At 46.0% G+C, this 13,799-nt stretch overlaps 1 pseudogene; it reads left to right on the top strand.

The window, feature by feature from the left end:
- The first annotated feature begins 7,247 nt into the window (after positions 1-7,247).
- LOC100345510 (zygote arrest protein 1 pseudogene) lies at positions 7,248-8,264 on the top strand (annotated as a pseudogene).
- Positions 8,265-13,799: the final 5,535 nt, after the last annotated feature.

The raw sequence follows: 13,799 nt of genomic DNA, 5'->3' as shown, positions 1-13,799 counted from the left end.
CATTTTGCCAGTTTCTGCCATTTGTTGCTAAAAAAAAAAAAAAAATTCTACAAATTTTACAGGATATTTTCATGCATATGAGGAATCAAACAAAAATTCCAGAAAAATCTTTACTCAATAGATACCTGTTGAATTTTGGATTATTAACTTCATATGAAAAGAATGGTGTTTTTGGCCTGCGCCATGGCTCACTAGGCTAATCCTCTGCCTTGCGGCGCCGGCACACCGGGTTCTAGTCCCGGTCGGAGCACAGGATTCTGTCCCGGTTGCCCCTCTTCCAGGCCAGCTCTCTGCTGTGGCCCGGGAGTGCAGTGGAGGATGGCCCAAAGTCCTTGGGCCCTGCACCCCATGGGAGACCAGGAGAAGCACCTGGCTCCTGGCTTCGGATCAGCGCGGTGCAGCGGCTGCAGCAGCTGTTGGTGGGTGAACCAACGGCAAAGGAAGACCTTTCTCTCTGTCTCTCTCCCACTGTCCACTCTGCCTGTCAAAAAAAAAAAAAAAAAAAGCAAACTCTTGGGGCCAGCACTGTGGCAAAGCAAGAAAAACCACTGCCTATACCACCAGCATCCTATATGGGGGCCAGTTTGTGTCCCAGCTGCTCCCTTTCTGATCCAGCTCCCTGCTAATGGCCTAGAAAAAAGCAGGAGAAGATGGCCCAAATGTTTGGGCCCCTGCCACCCACATGGCAGATGGGAAGAATCTCCTGGCTCCTGCCTTTGCCCTGGCCCAGTCCTAGATGTTGCAGCACTCTCTGGAGTGAACCAGCAAATGGAAGCTTCCAGCTGTGACTCTGTTATAATGGACATGAAAAGCTGACCATGACAATGCATTTTATTTACATCTGTGTCTACCCTCAAAACACTAACAGACACTTTATATGCAAAGCTAACACTAGTGGAATTAGTCACAATTGGAACAGAGATTTGGAGAAGAGGTCTTTGTGTACCAGGATAGCTTGGGGAAACTTCTGTTTTGTTTTGTTTTGTCTTTTTATTTACGTATTTATTTGCAAGGCAGAAGTACAGAGAAGGAAGGAGAAAGAGATTTTCCATCCGCTAGTTCATTCCCTGAATGGCCATAATGGCCAAGGCTGGAGTCAGACCAGAGCCAGGAGCTTCTTCCAAGTGCCCCCAGGTGAGTGCAGGTGCCCAAGTACTTGGGCCATCTTGTACTGCTTTCCCCAGTTGCGTTAGCAGGGAGCTGGATTGGAAGTGGAGCCGCCTGAACTTGAACCAGTGCCCATATTGGGTGTGGGCACTGCAGCTGAAGGCTTCACCTTCTATGCCACAGTGCCAACGCCTGGGGGAAACTTCATGAAGAGTGTGGATGTGAAGGAAATGGTTCTTGAAGGGAGGAGAGAAAATCCCAGACAAGAGAGGTTAGTCAGAATATCAGTTTTGCTGAGTAAGAAGTTGCACATTTTAGAGCTGGATTGAAAGAGGAGCAGCCAGGACTAGAACTGGTGCCTATATGGGATGCCGGTGCTTCAGGCCAGGGCTTTAACCCGCTGCACCACAGCGCCAGCCCCTCAATGACTTTCTTAAAGATCCCTCATATGCATGAATTCCAAACATTTTGCACCAAAATAATGTTTTAATTCCATTTTCCATGAACTATTGAAAGTACCCTCATAAATTCCTCTTTTGGAATTGGTTGAAGCAGAAGACACAATTGTTGGGTCTAAATTCAGAACTTCTCAATTTTAGTGTCATGTCAATTTTAATTTTCTGATTTAATTAGTTTCCTAATTAGAAGGGGTTAAATTAATTAACCTCATTATTTACTATATATTTAATGATTTCTTCTCTATAGGGAGTTACTTAATTTTCAATAATTGGAAAGCTTATGACAAGAGGGAATACTGCCAAGTTTTACATTTATTGTTTTATGATCAGTGGCAGCACAGATCAAAGGGACTTTAGGTGAGATATCAAATACATGCAAAGGTTAGTTCCCTCTTGTTTTGAAACACAATGCATGCAATCATTTCTATCAAATTAGAACTCAATGAATATATCCTTTACTTAAGGATAAGATACCCTAGAACATAGGATTTCATATTATAAAAAAGAACCATAACCTATGATCTTAGTTACAGACAAATAATAAAGCATTGAATAATACAAAAAGAGAGGGATGTTTCTGCAATTACAATCTGGTATAAATGACAAAATATTTAGTTTCTTTCTTAGACTTGTCAATAGATTGAATGGATGACATTTGGGGAAGATCTAATAAAATAATAAGCCTAGTATCTATTTGGCTTGTGGAAATCGAACTGGCTTTGTTACTTCGAGTTTATGAATGTAAAAATACAAATAATTTATGTACAACTATGTTTCAATGTAGTGATATGTTCTTACAGAACAAAAATGAAGCTGCATCTACAAAAAACACTAAATTTGTTTTCTCTTCCCTCTTTTGAAGTGCCTTGGAATACAGTTTTGAATAGCCAGTCCTCTGCAGGCAGTTTCCCACTTATCTGTGTCTCTTTGTTGCCCCTTGTCCATAGCTGTACCACCTAGGAGATACGCAGGTCTACTAAGAGGTTACATGAGGAAAGCTGGGGCAGTGGTACAACTTCAAACAAGTCCAACATATTTAGTGAATTAAAGGAAATCCATTTCAGCTGAACAAATATTTATGGAGTGCTTAGGTACATTGCAAATGGGTCTGCCTACGAATCAAGATACAACTGTAGAACTGACTCAGTTCCAACCAATAAGAGCATACTGAATTCCAATGTGAGGGGTATAGTTTGGCAAAGCAGTTCAGATTCTGCTTGGGACACCCACATCCAATACTGGATGCCTGGGCTTGAGTGCTGGCTCTTTTGCTTCTGATCATGCTTCCCACTAATGTGTACTCTTGGGAAGCATCAGATGATGGCTCCAGTTGTTGGTTCCCTGCCTCCCATGTGGGAGGCTTGAATGGAGTTCCAGGCTCCTGACTTTGGCTTGGCCCAGTCCTTATTCTTGCCATATTTGGGGAGTGAGCACTCAGATGGAAAATTCTCTCTCTCAACCTCTCTGTGGGTGTGGCTGTGGGTCTACCTTTCAAGTAAAATTAAAAAATAAAAATTTTAAATGCCTACATGAGTGACTTAGCGTAATGGACTTTAAAGTGAGAGGATGCCATAGGGATTGGAAGGTTTAGAGAGGTTGTCTTTGAGGAAGTCAGTCTCGGGAGAGCTCCAAAGAAAAGAGGAGAAGGAGGAAGAAGAGGGAAAAAGAGAGAGATGCCAGTCTTGTATGGAGGAGCAGCCTGAGCAGAGGCTTGGACCAGGGAATGAATTTGGTGTGAATTGACTAGAGGAAGATGTGGGGTGTTGTGGAAGAGACACACACAAAGAAGTAGATGGAAGACCTTCAGAAAAAAATGCTCCAAAGAAACAATAATGGTCCATTTCTAATCAGAATGCATCTATTTTAAACTCTTAGCAAAAAAAACTTACAAGCTGAAATTGAGACCATAGAAACTGGTCTTTGGTTTGGTTCCATTTAGAAAATATCTTCCCCTGTTCCATTTTTTGTCAGGCCAAATGGTACTACAAGTTCCATGATAGCCAAAGAAGTATTGCCCAAATGCTGTGCTTACTCACTGCTCTGGTTCCCTAACTTCCCACAGCTTCCCACTGCTTATAGAGTGAAGTTCAATCCACTTAGCTTTAGTTCTGTGCCAGAGACCTCCATCATCTCCTGCTTTTCTCCATACAGCCACCTTCCTACTGGATCACCTTCCCATACCAGACTCACCTCCTGCCGCTCTCCTTGTTCAAGCTGTCTTCCCACCAGACTGGGCTATGTGACTTTCTCCAAACGCACTCCAAACCTTCCCTCTGCAGCCTTGGCTTCATTCCACTGGAAATGGACCTCCACACATATCTGCCACACGTATCTACTCCCTGTGGAATACTCAAACAGCCCATTCCATAAAACATCTTTCACGTCTTGGCAGAGAATTTCTTTGATCCCTTCTAATTGTGGTTATTCATAAATAGAAATAAATTCTGTAACTAGAAGCTCTTTGGCATGGACCAAAGATGATTCACTCAACCAAGTATGAGTTCATGTCAACCAATGTGACAGCTGGTATGATGCTTCTATAAATGGTGCTTTAGTTTCAGAGTCAGGAGTACAAGTAGGCCTTATTACCCCCTACATATTGCCCTACATGCTTAGGATGATGCTTTTTGTGAAGAGGATGATGGATAAATATTTAAGGGATGGATAGTGCATTTTGAATGAATTGACCTCATTGTTAGGGATTTTTTTCACTTTAGTTTTAAGTCATTATACAGATTTTTTTTTTAAAGGTTTCTTTATTTGAAAGAGTTTCAGAAAGAGAGAGAGAGAAATACAGAGAAGGAGATATCTTCCATCTGCTGATTTACCTCCCCAAATGGCTGCAATGGCAGGGGCTGGGCCAGGCCAAAGCCAAGAGCCAGGAAATGCCATCTGTGTCTCTCATGTGGGTGGTAGGGGCCTAAGTACTGGGGCCATCTTCCACTGCAATATGAAAACAGCCATAGATACTATGTGTACAAATGAGTAAGGCTGCATTATAATAAAACTTTATGTACAAAAACATGCAGCGGGCCAGACTGAGCCTGTGGGCACTGGTTTACCAACTCTGGGTTGAAGCTTTCATGGTCATGAACTAGCAAGCAGAAGAAATGAAGAGAAACAGCCAACAGGTGTTCACAAACTATTCCGCCTCCTGACCGCTAGTACAGCTTGCTTTCTACTTCACTGTGATAACTTTGCCGTCTCCAGAGGTCTGTCTGAATGCTTGACCATCAAGAAAACATGGGAATTAGGGCTAATTAATTAGTCAAGACTTTGAAATCCATAGAGAAAAGGGCCTCATATTAAGTGCAAACTATCATCCTAAGTAATATATTTGTGGCACTTTCATTAAATTTTCTCTCAAATCTCGAAAAATATGTATCTCCTGGCTGCCAAGATTTTCATCTTAGTATAATTATGAAGGTTCCCCAAATAATGATTTTCCAGTTTGTGATACTCAGTGGGGTACAATGCCAGCTGCTGAGACTTGCTGGAGCTGTTTAATTTGAAATTTATTAGCACAGCACAGGTGAAAATGAGTAAGTCTTGCACAGTGATATTTGTTCCTAGTGTATCAAATATGCATGCCTATTGTTTAGTAAAGCTCATAGAGAAAACAACAGCTAAACCACTCTAAACAGTTAATTCAGTGTTCATCAAGATAAAAATAGAGAGAAAGACTTCTGTGGTCATTTTCACTATCAAAAATAAGACATTTCAACATGTGATAACAGTTTTTATGAAAACATTCACACAGAGAAGAGGGTAAAAAGCTAGGTATGTGATTCATGAAATGCATGTGTATTTACATATTTATAAAATAAGTAGAATTATTTTTTAGTCTTTTGACATGAACAAAAGTATTTGAGCTTTATGCTTAGCCCAAATTTAGGAACTATGAATTTAAAACGATGTTGATGAGTCATTCCTTATTTATGAACATTTTATTCCCAGTTAATACTCAAGACACATTTTTAAAGATATTAAAAACCCAACTACATGGAAGTTCTAATACTGTACTACATTTCAACAGTAGGGTTCACAAGAAATTCTCTTCTGTTGTATAACATTTCATTTTCTTCAGTTAATTTATTCAGAAACACAAAATTGAGTAAGAATATTACTAGCTGGGTGGGTATTTTAAGTCATTGGTTGAGATGGGCATATCTCCATCAAAGCATACCTTCTGTTTCTTTCCTGTGACTTTTTAAAAAATATATACATCTTGTATCCTCCATACTTCTGGTTAATTTATTTATTTATTTATTTATATGGGAGGCAGATACACAAAGAAGGAGCTCCTAATCACTGATTTACTCCCCAAACGCCTGCAGCAGCTGAAGTTGAGCCAAGTTGTAGCTGGGAAGCAGGAACTCGATGCAGGTGGATGCAAGCACACAAGCACCTGAGCCGTCACTGGCTGCCTCCGAGTGTTGGCAGCAGGAGGCTGGCATCAGCCGTGGAGCTGGGAAGTTGGACCCAGGAGCTCTGACATGGGATGAGGCTACCCCAAGTGGCCTCTTAACCACTGCACCAAATACCTGCCCCAATAATTGCTATTCTACCACACTTTAACTTCTCACTATTAAAAAAAAAAAAAAGAATTCCGGGTTTCTCTCTTGTGTGTTTTTCTTTCATAAATAGCGTTCTATTCTTATTTGCATGGATACAATATTTCCTCTTACTTGAAGACATCCAAAGGGGTTTTGTTAACTTTTCCTTTCCCTCCATTATCTCTGTTTGCCCCTTTATTTTCCTGTTTGTGTTTATCTCTTAGATGTTAGAGACTTTCTCCAGGTAATCAGTTATCTCTCCCTGTGGGGATTCTGCAGCTGCCCCCAACAATGGTCATTGGAAGAATAACCAATGATGACTCCAGAGGTCCTGCTGGAGCTAATTTATATAATATATATAATCCACTTCCCGCGGGATCCCCCGTCTTAGCTCAGCTCCGAATAGTGAATCGTCTGGTCCCCAGGAATTCCATTGGCTTGCCAGTAGCATCCCACAGCTGTGGTCAGTTCTTCCCTTTTCCTTCAGGGAAAGTTAAGGGAAAGGGTCCCAGAGTTCTCGCCAAATGTACCTGATTGCTCTTTGCTTAAGGGCTCCTTGGCAAGGTCAGTAGCTTCTGAGCCCTAGGTGAGGGGCCTTGGCTCCGGAAATAGCTCAAATCAAGTCCATTCACTAGGAAAAAAATGTGGTTGTTAATTAGACATGAGCGGCTGGAGAAGGCCACAAACCTTCCCCAAGGGAGAAACTCAGGTAGCAGGTAGACACTATTGTGCGAGAGGTGCTATAGAACACAAGTGGAAGTCTGCAGTTGAATACATTAGTGTGGAAGGAGGCTGCGCTGGGGGACGAGGCGCTGGACGCTTACCCGTACCCGCTGTGCGCCCCTACTCGTGCCCGTACCCCTACCCGCCGCCCCCAAGGGCAAGGGCGCTGCGGCCCCGACACGGGGGCTACCCTGCCGCCGCCGCAGCCGCCGCCTCGTCGTCCGCCCCGGGCTACGGGCAGCTGACGGCTCCCAGCGGGCGCAGCTCGGGCCCTGCTGTCGCAAGTGAGGACTGGCCTCGGCCCGCGGCCCCGCAAGCCCAGCAGCCGCGACGTGGCCGTGCAGGTGAACCCGCGCCGCGACGCCTCGGTGCAGCGCTCGCTGGGGCGGCGCACGCTGTCCCGCGCAGGGGCCGCGGCCCCGAGCCCCCCGCTTCCCCGCAGCCCCGCGCACCGTCGCCTTCGCCATGTACTGGGCGGTGGTCTCCCGCCGCCTCGCTGGAGGGGACCGAGGTGGCGGCGGCGGCGAGCAGAGGCCCGGGGCGCCGCCCGCCGGGCCCCAAGGTCCCGAGGACGGAGAAGCGACGGCCACGGAGACGTCCCAGCCGCCTGGGTCTCAGGAGGGGCACGAGGCCCAGGCCGCGGTGCGGGCGAGCTGGGAGCAGACCGCCGACCATCCGGGGCTGTGGCCGCGGGAGGCCCAGGGAGGTGAGGCGGCCCCCGAAAGCCCCCGACGGCCCCGAGCAGCCGCTGGCGACGGGAGGGCCCCGGGCGGACGGCGGTGACCGAGGCCAGACGACGACGGCTCCCGAGGGGTCGTCGCCGGGGAGCGTGGAGCCGGGCAAGGAGCGCCCGCGCCTCCAGTTCCTAGAGCAGAAATACGGCTGTTATCGCTGCAAGGACTGTAACATCCGCTGGGACAGCGCCTACTGCGGGGTGTGCAGGGCACTCACAAGGTTGACTTCAGTTATGCAGAACATGTCGCAAGTCTTCCAACCCTTGCCGCGTGGAGAACATCACCTGCCAAAGTTGTAAAGATCCTAGATGTTCCTGCCCGGTGAAACTTAGCCTTGTGGTCCCTAAACGGCCCCATCGTCAAGACATAAAGGCAAACGCCTATCCTGTGACAGCACGTTCAGCTTCAAGTACAGCATCGAGCCAGTGCAGAGCAGGGCCCACCGGCAGCGTGGTGCAGGGCAGGCCCTGGGCGTCCTCCCAGGATCTCCCCTCCCTCACAGGACTTCCGAGGCAGTATGTTTTGACAGAGCCTCCAAATAAAGGTATTGCACACCAAAGCCTTGCCCTTGGTCCATGACCTTGTTAAATGGGTCTCGGCCATCTCCTCAGCGCAGCTTAAGGGAATCCTCCCTGCCCTGGGCCCAGGGGACTGTTGGGTCCTATAACACAGTGCTGATAACGTCCTGGGAGGGATTCCACAAACCCCAGCCCAGAGAGCCCTCTACCCAGTCTGAATGCAGACTGGGTGCTCAGTTCTCTGAAGATGCCTGCCTGGTCAGTCAGGTGCATTTTCCACATTAAATTTTTTAAAATTTTATTTATTTGAAAGAGATACAGAGAGAGAGAGAGAAAGAGAGAGAGAGAGGTCTTCCATCTGCTGGTTCACTCCCCAAATAACCACAACAGCCAGAGCTGAGCTGATCCAGAGCCAGGAGCCAGGAGCTTCTTCCAGGTCTCCCATGTGGGTCAGGGGCCCAAGGACTTGGGGGCCATCTTCTACTGCTTTCCCAGGCCACAGCAGAGAGCTGGATTGGAAATGGAACAGCTGGGGCTCGAACCAGCGCCCTTAGGGGATGCCAGTGCTGCAGGCAGCAGCTTTACCCGCTACGCCACAGCACCAGCCCCTATAATTCATTATTCCAACCACAAAAAAGAATGGAGGCAGGCTGGACACTGCTGGTGACAACTGCACAGCTCACGTAAGACCCAATGGAGTGCCTGCTGTGATGGGCTGTGTTTCTAGTCTGGACCCAGTGTCCTCTCCTGTAGAGTGACTACACATTCCCACCCTATTCACTGTAGATCCAGCTCCCTGGCCTTCTCTGGCAGATGGAAAAGAGGAGAAATTGACATTTTTGTCCTTGCTGGAGCCCCTTTAAGAGCCAGTGCATAGGCTGCCATTCTCTCTTTCCCTGCCGCTGGGATTGGCTATGCAAGTGCAGGTTGAAATGGATCCCTGGGTGACTGCAAGGAGCAGCTCATATTGGAATGGATGGTGTCAGAAACAGTGATAAACCGTGGAGACTTCAAGCTGTTGCTGCAGTGTAATCTAACCATAAAGTGCAAGACTGTTGATGCAAGCGTGAACATGAGTAGGGGAAATGCCAGCTCTCGGTGGTGAGGAAAATTAACCTGGGACAGCTCCTGCTAGCATCCAAGCAGTGCCAGAGGCAACCGAACTAAATAAAAGACAACCGTTTCCTCCATGGTCACACCATTCTCTCAAGATTCAAAGTCACTGGAGAGAACATCTAATTTGGTCAAACCTAGGTCACCTACCTGTGCTCCCACTGCACCGCAGGGGTAAGAGAGGGCTCCAAGCCTTTCATATATCTGCTGCAGACAGGCATCCCCATTTACTTCTCCTCCGAAAACCTAAAGTAGAGATGGGCAGTCACTCCCAAGTAATCGGGATTTTCTCTTAGGAGGAGGAAATGGATTTTTGTGCAAAAAATAGCAAGAAATATTGTGTCTCCTATACCATTCTCTCTGCTTTTATAGACATGCAAAGCATAAATACAAAAGATTTCTGCCCCCCCTTATTTGTTTTTTAATTTTTATTCATTTATTAGAAAAAAGAGAAAACTCCCATCTGCTGAGTCACTGCTTAAATGTCCATAATGGCCCCCAGCCAAGGCCAATGCCAAGAGCTTGGAACTCAGTCTAGGTCTCAACATGTGGGTGGCTGGGGCCCAATCACTTGAGCTGTCACTGCTACAGGAAGCTGGACTCAGGAGGCAGAGCTGGTATAGAACAAGGGCTCTGGTATGGGATGCAGGCATCTTGACTGCTAGGCCAAATGCCCACCTCCTCCTTTATTTGAAAATGTAATTATATAACTGGTTTCCACTTAATATAATGATGGGGTTCAGGACACTCCTTCCCAGAATATGACTCTCAGAGACTAGAATGTGCCATCCCTCAAGTACCTTTCTGGTGTAAGGATTATTTTGAATTGATTATTTTGGGAAATTATAGACAAATGAGTTTTTTTTTTTTTTTTAAGATTTATTTACTTGAGTTACAGAGAGAGATGGAGAGACACACAGAGAGACATAGGTCTTCTATCTGCTGGTTCACTCCCCAGCTGGCCACAACAGCCAGTCCTGGGCCAGGCTGAATCCTGGAACCAGGAGCTTAATCCGGGTCTCCCATGTGGGTGGCAGGGACCCAAGCACCCGGGTCATCTTCCACTGCTTTTCCCAGGCCATATGAAATGCCAGTGTTGAAGGCAGTGGCTTTACCCACTATGCCACAATGCCAGCCAAGAAAAGCTTTGAAAATAGAAGTTACTCTTTTTTTTTTTTTGACAGGCAGAGTGGACAGTGAGAGAGAGAGACAGAGAGAAAGGTCTTCCTTTGCCGTTGGTTCACCCTCCAATGGCTGCCATGGCCGGCACGCTGCGGCCAGCGCACCGCGCTGATCCGATGGCAGGAGCCAGGAGCCAGGTGCTTTTCCTGGTCTCCCATGGGGTGCAGGGCCCAAGCACCTGGGCCATCCTCCACTGCACTCCCGGGCCAGAGCAGAGAGCTGGCCTGGAAGAGGGGCAACCGGGACAGAATCTGGCACCCCAACCGGGACTAGAACCCGGTGTGCCGGCGCCGCTAGGCGGAGGATTAGCCTAGTGAGCCGCAGCGCCAGCCAAGAAGTTACTCTTTTATAAGAGAAATTTACATCTATAAAGAAGTCTCCATTCATAAAGCTGCTGCCTCTCTGCAGCAGGCAGAGAGGCATGATTCTGAATCACTAGAGGCGCCCATGGCGTGTGGCACAGTGAGTGGGATGGGCTTCCAGGCTCTTGGCTTTGGCCTGGTCCAGCCCCCACCATTGCGGCCATTTGAAGCATGAACCAGCAAATGGAAAAACTTTGTACCTCCCTTTCTCTCTGCAACTCTGCCTTCCAATGAATAAATAAATCTGAGAAAAAGAATCGCTAGAGACTTTTATCAATGGAGAAGGTACCAGATGAAATCTACATAAAACACTTTTTCTGTTGCGCTTCCTAGCCATCCTATTTTAACTGGGTCTTTTTCCATATCCTTCTTACTTTGTTTCCAAGAATGATTGACTTTAAGCATAAAATCAAAGTCATTTTTTGGGCACAGACCCTAAAGATTTACTTATTTCAGTGGGTTTTTCCATCTATAGAAAAGGGATACAAGTTATTAAACTTTGGCTTTTCTCTCATTAATTTGCCTTAGGTTATAGGGTTCCAGCCAAGAAGCCACAATGAGTGGAGGAGAAAATGTTTTTGCTCTTTTACAATGTTATGACATACCACCAAGATAGTATGTATGTATCTAACATTTTTAAAAAAGATTTATTTATTTATTTAAAAGGCAGAGTTACAGAGAGGCAGAGGCAGAGAATGAGAGAGAGAGGTCTTCCATCTACCAGTCCACTCCTCAGATGGCTGTAATGGCCGGAGCTGGGCCGATCCGAAGCCAGGAGACAAGAGCTTCTTCTGGATCTCCCACAAGGGGGCAGGGGCCCAAGGACTTGGGCCACCTTCTACTATTTTACCTGGCCATAGCAGAGAGCTGGACCAGAATAGGAGCATCTGGGACTCGAATTGGCGCCCACATGGGATGCTGGCACTGCAGGTAGCAACCTCACCCACTACACCACAGTGCCAGCCATGAAGGATGTATCTAATTTAAGCCAATCCTTTTATTTATTTCATATCATTGCTCTGTGATAGTTAATTGAACTATAACCTGAATGCCCATAAACAGGAATATTTCTTGCTACCTCAAGCAACACTGGAAAAAAAAAAAATCTGCAATGTGTCAAACAGCAAAACTACAATTTAACAACATTAATTTATTTTATATTTTATTTTTATTTTTTAAAAGATTTATTTATTTGAAAGTCAGAGTTACATGGAGAGAGGAGAGTCAGAGAGAGAGAGAGAGAGAGAGAGAGAGAGGTCTTCCATTTGTTGGTTCACTCCCCAGTTGGTCGCAATGGCTGGAGCTGCACTGATCCAAAGTCAGTAGCCAGGAGCTTCTATTGTGTCTCCCATTCAGGTGCAGGGGCCTAAGGACTTGGGCCATCTTCTACTGCTTTCCCAGGCCATAGTAGAGAGCTGGATCGGAAGTGGAGGAACCAGGTCTCAAACGGGCGCCCATATGGGATGCCAGCGCTTCAGGCCAGGGTGTTAACCCACTGCACCACAGCACCAGCCCCTATTTTATATTTTTAATTAAATGCTTATTTATTTTTACTTGAAAGGCAGAGAGACAGAGATATAGAGACAGAGAGAGACTTTCCATTTGCTAATTTACTCTCCAGATGCCCTCAACAACTAGAGCTGGGCCAGGCTGAAATTGGGAGCTTGAATTCAATCCAGGTCTCCCACATGGGTGGCAGGGACTCAAGTACTTGAGTCATCACCGCCTCTCAGGGTACCTGTTAGCAGGATGTTAGAACTGAGAGCCAAGCCACAACTCAAGCTTAGGCATGCAGGATCTGGGCATCTTAATGACTGGGCCATATGTGTGCCCTGTGAAGTTATGCAGCCAATGAGCTGAGTAAGGAGAAATATGAATTTATATGGCAAGGGAATTGCTGGGTTGTAAGGTACACATATATTCAGTTTGATAGATGCTTCCAAACAGTTTTCCAAAGTGATTATTTGATTTTTACAGTGCCACCAGAATTATATCATCAGTGTTTTTCATTTCATTCTGGGAGGTGAACAGTGGGATTCTTTGAAGTCCTAATGCATTTCCTTAATTTATGACATTGAGATATTTTCACGTATAAACTATATGTCATATAAGAAATAGCTGTTATATATTTTATTTTTAAAATGTACTTATTTATTCAGCATATTTTTAAAAAAGATTTATTTTATTTATTTGAAAGGAAGAGTTAGAGAGAGAGAGAGAGATCCTCCATCCACTGGTTCACCCCTGAAATGGCTACAATGGCTGGCACACTAGCAGGGAGCTCAGTGCTGGCATTGCAGGCAGCGGCCTCTCTGTGCCACGATGCCAGCCCCTATTTATTCAATATTTTCATGCCATATGAGCACTGGTTCAAATCCCAGCTCTTTCACTTCTGATCCCACTCCCTGCTAATGCACCTGGGAGAGCAGTGGAAGATGGCCCTGCTACTTACATGGGAGACCTGCACGAAGTTCCAGACTCCTGGCTTTATCCTGGCCCAGCCCCAGCCACTGTGGCCATTTTAAAAAATGGAACTAGAAAAGAAGGGAGCATTTCTAGGTGAAAAAATAAGGGGCTCATTAAGACAATCACCCAGCATGTTTCCTTGGCCTATGAGTCAGAACTCACGCATTTAATAATGAAGGGGCAATGGTGCTCATATTAAGAATGAGGACTGGAAATGGAAATGGAAATGGACATGGGACTTTCAGTAAATTGTAATCAGATAAAGGGATTGGTTACATGTTGACAATACCCTAATGGATTTCTATCTATTGTTTTAGCTATCTGAGCCTCTTTCTTTCATTTTTTTAAAGATGTATTTATTAATTTGAAATCAGAGTTACACACAGAGAGGAGAGGCAGAGAGAGAGAGAGAGAGAGAGAGAGAGAGAGAGACAGTCCTCCATCCACTGGTTCACTCCCCAATTGGCCACAATGGCTGGAGCTGTGCCAATCCAAAGTCAGGAGTCAGGAGCTTCTTCTCAGTCTCCCACGAAGGGGAGACCAAGGGGCCCAAAGCCTTGGGCCATCTTCTACTGCTTTC

Source organism: Oryctolagus cuniculus, chromosome 7, assembly GCF_051225735.1.
Source record: "Oryctolagus cuniculus isolate XC-2025 breed Fujian yellow rabbit chromosome 7, ASM5122573v1, whole genome shotgun sequence".
Classification (NCBI taxonomy): Eukaryota; Metazoa; Chordata; class Mammalia; order Lagomorpha; family Leporidae; genus Oryctolagus; species Oryctolagus cuniculus.
The sequence above is the reverse complement of the archived record's forward strand: the minus strand, read 5'-3'. Positions and strand labels throughout refer to the sequence as shown.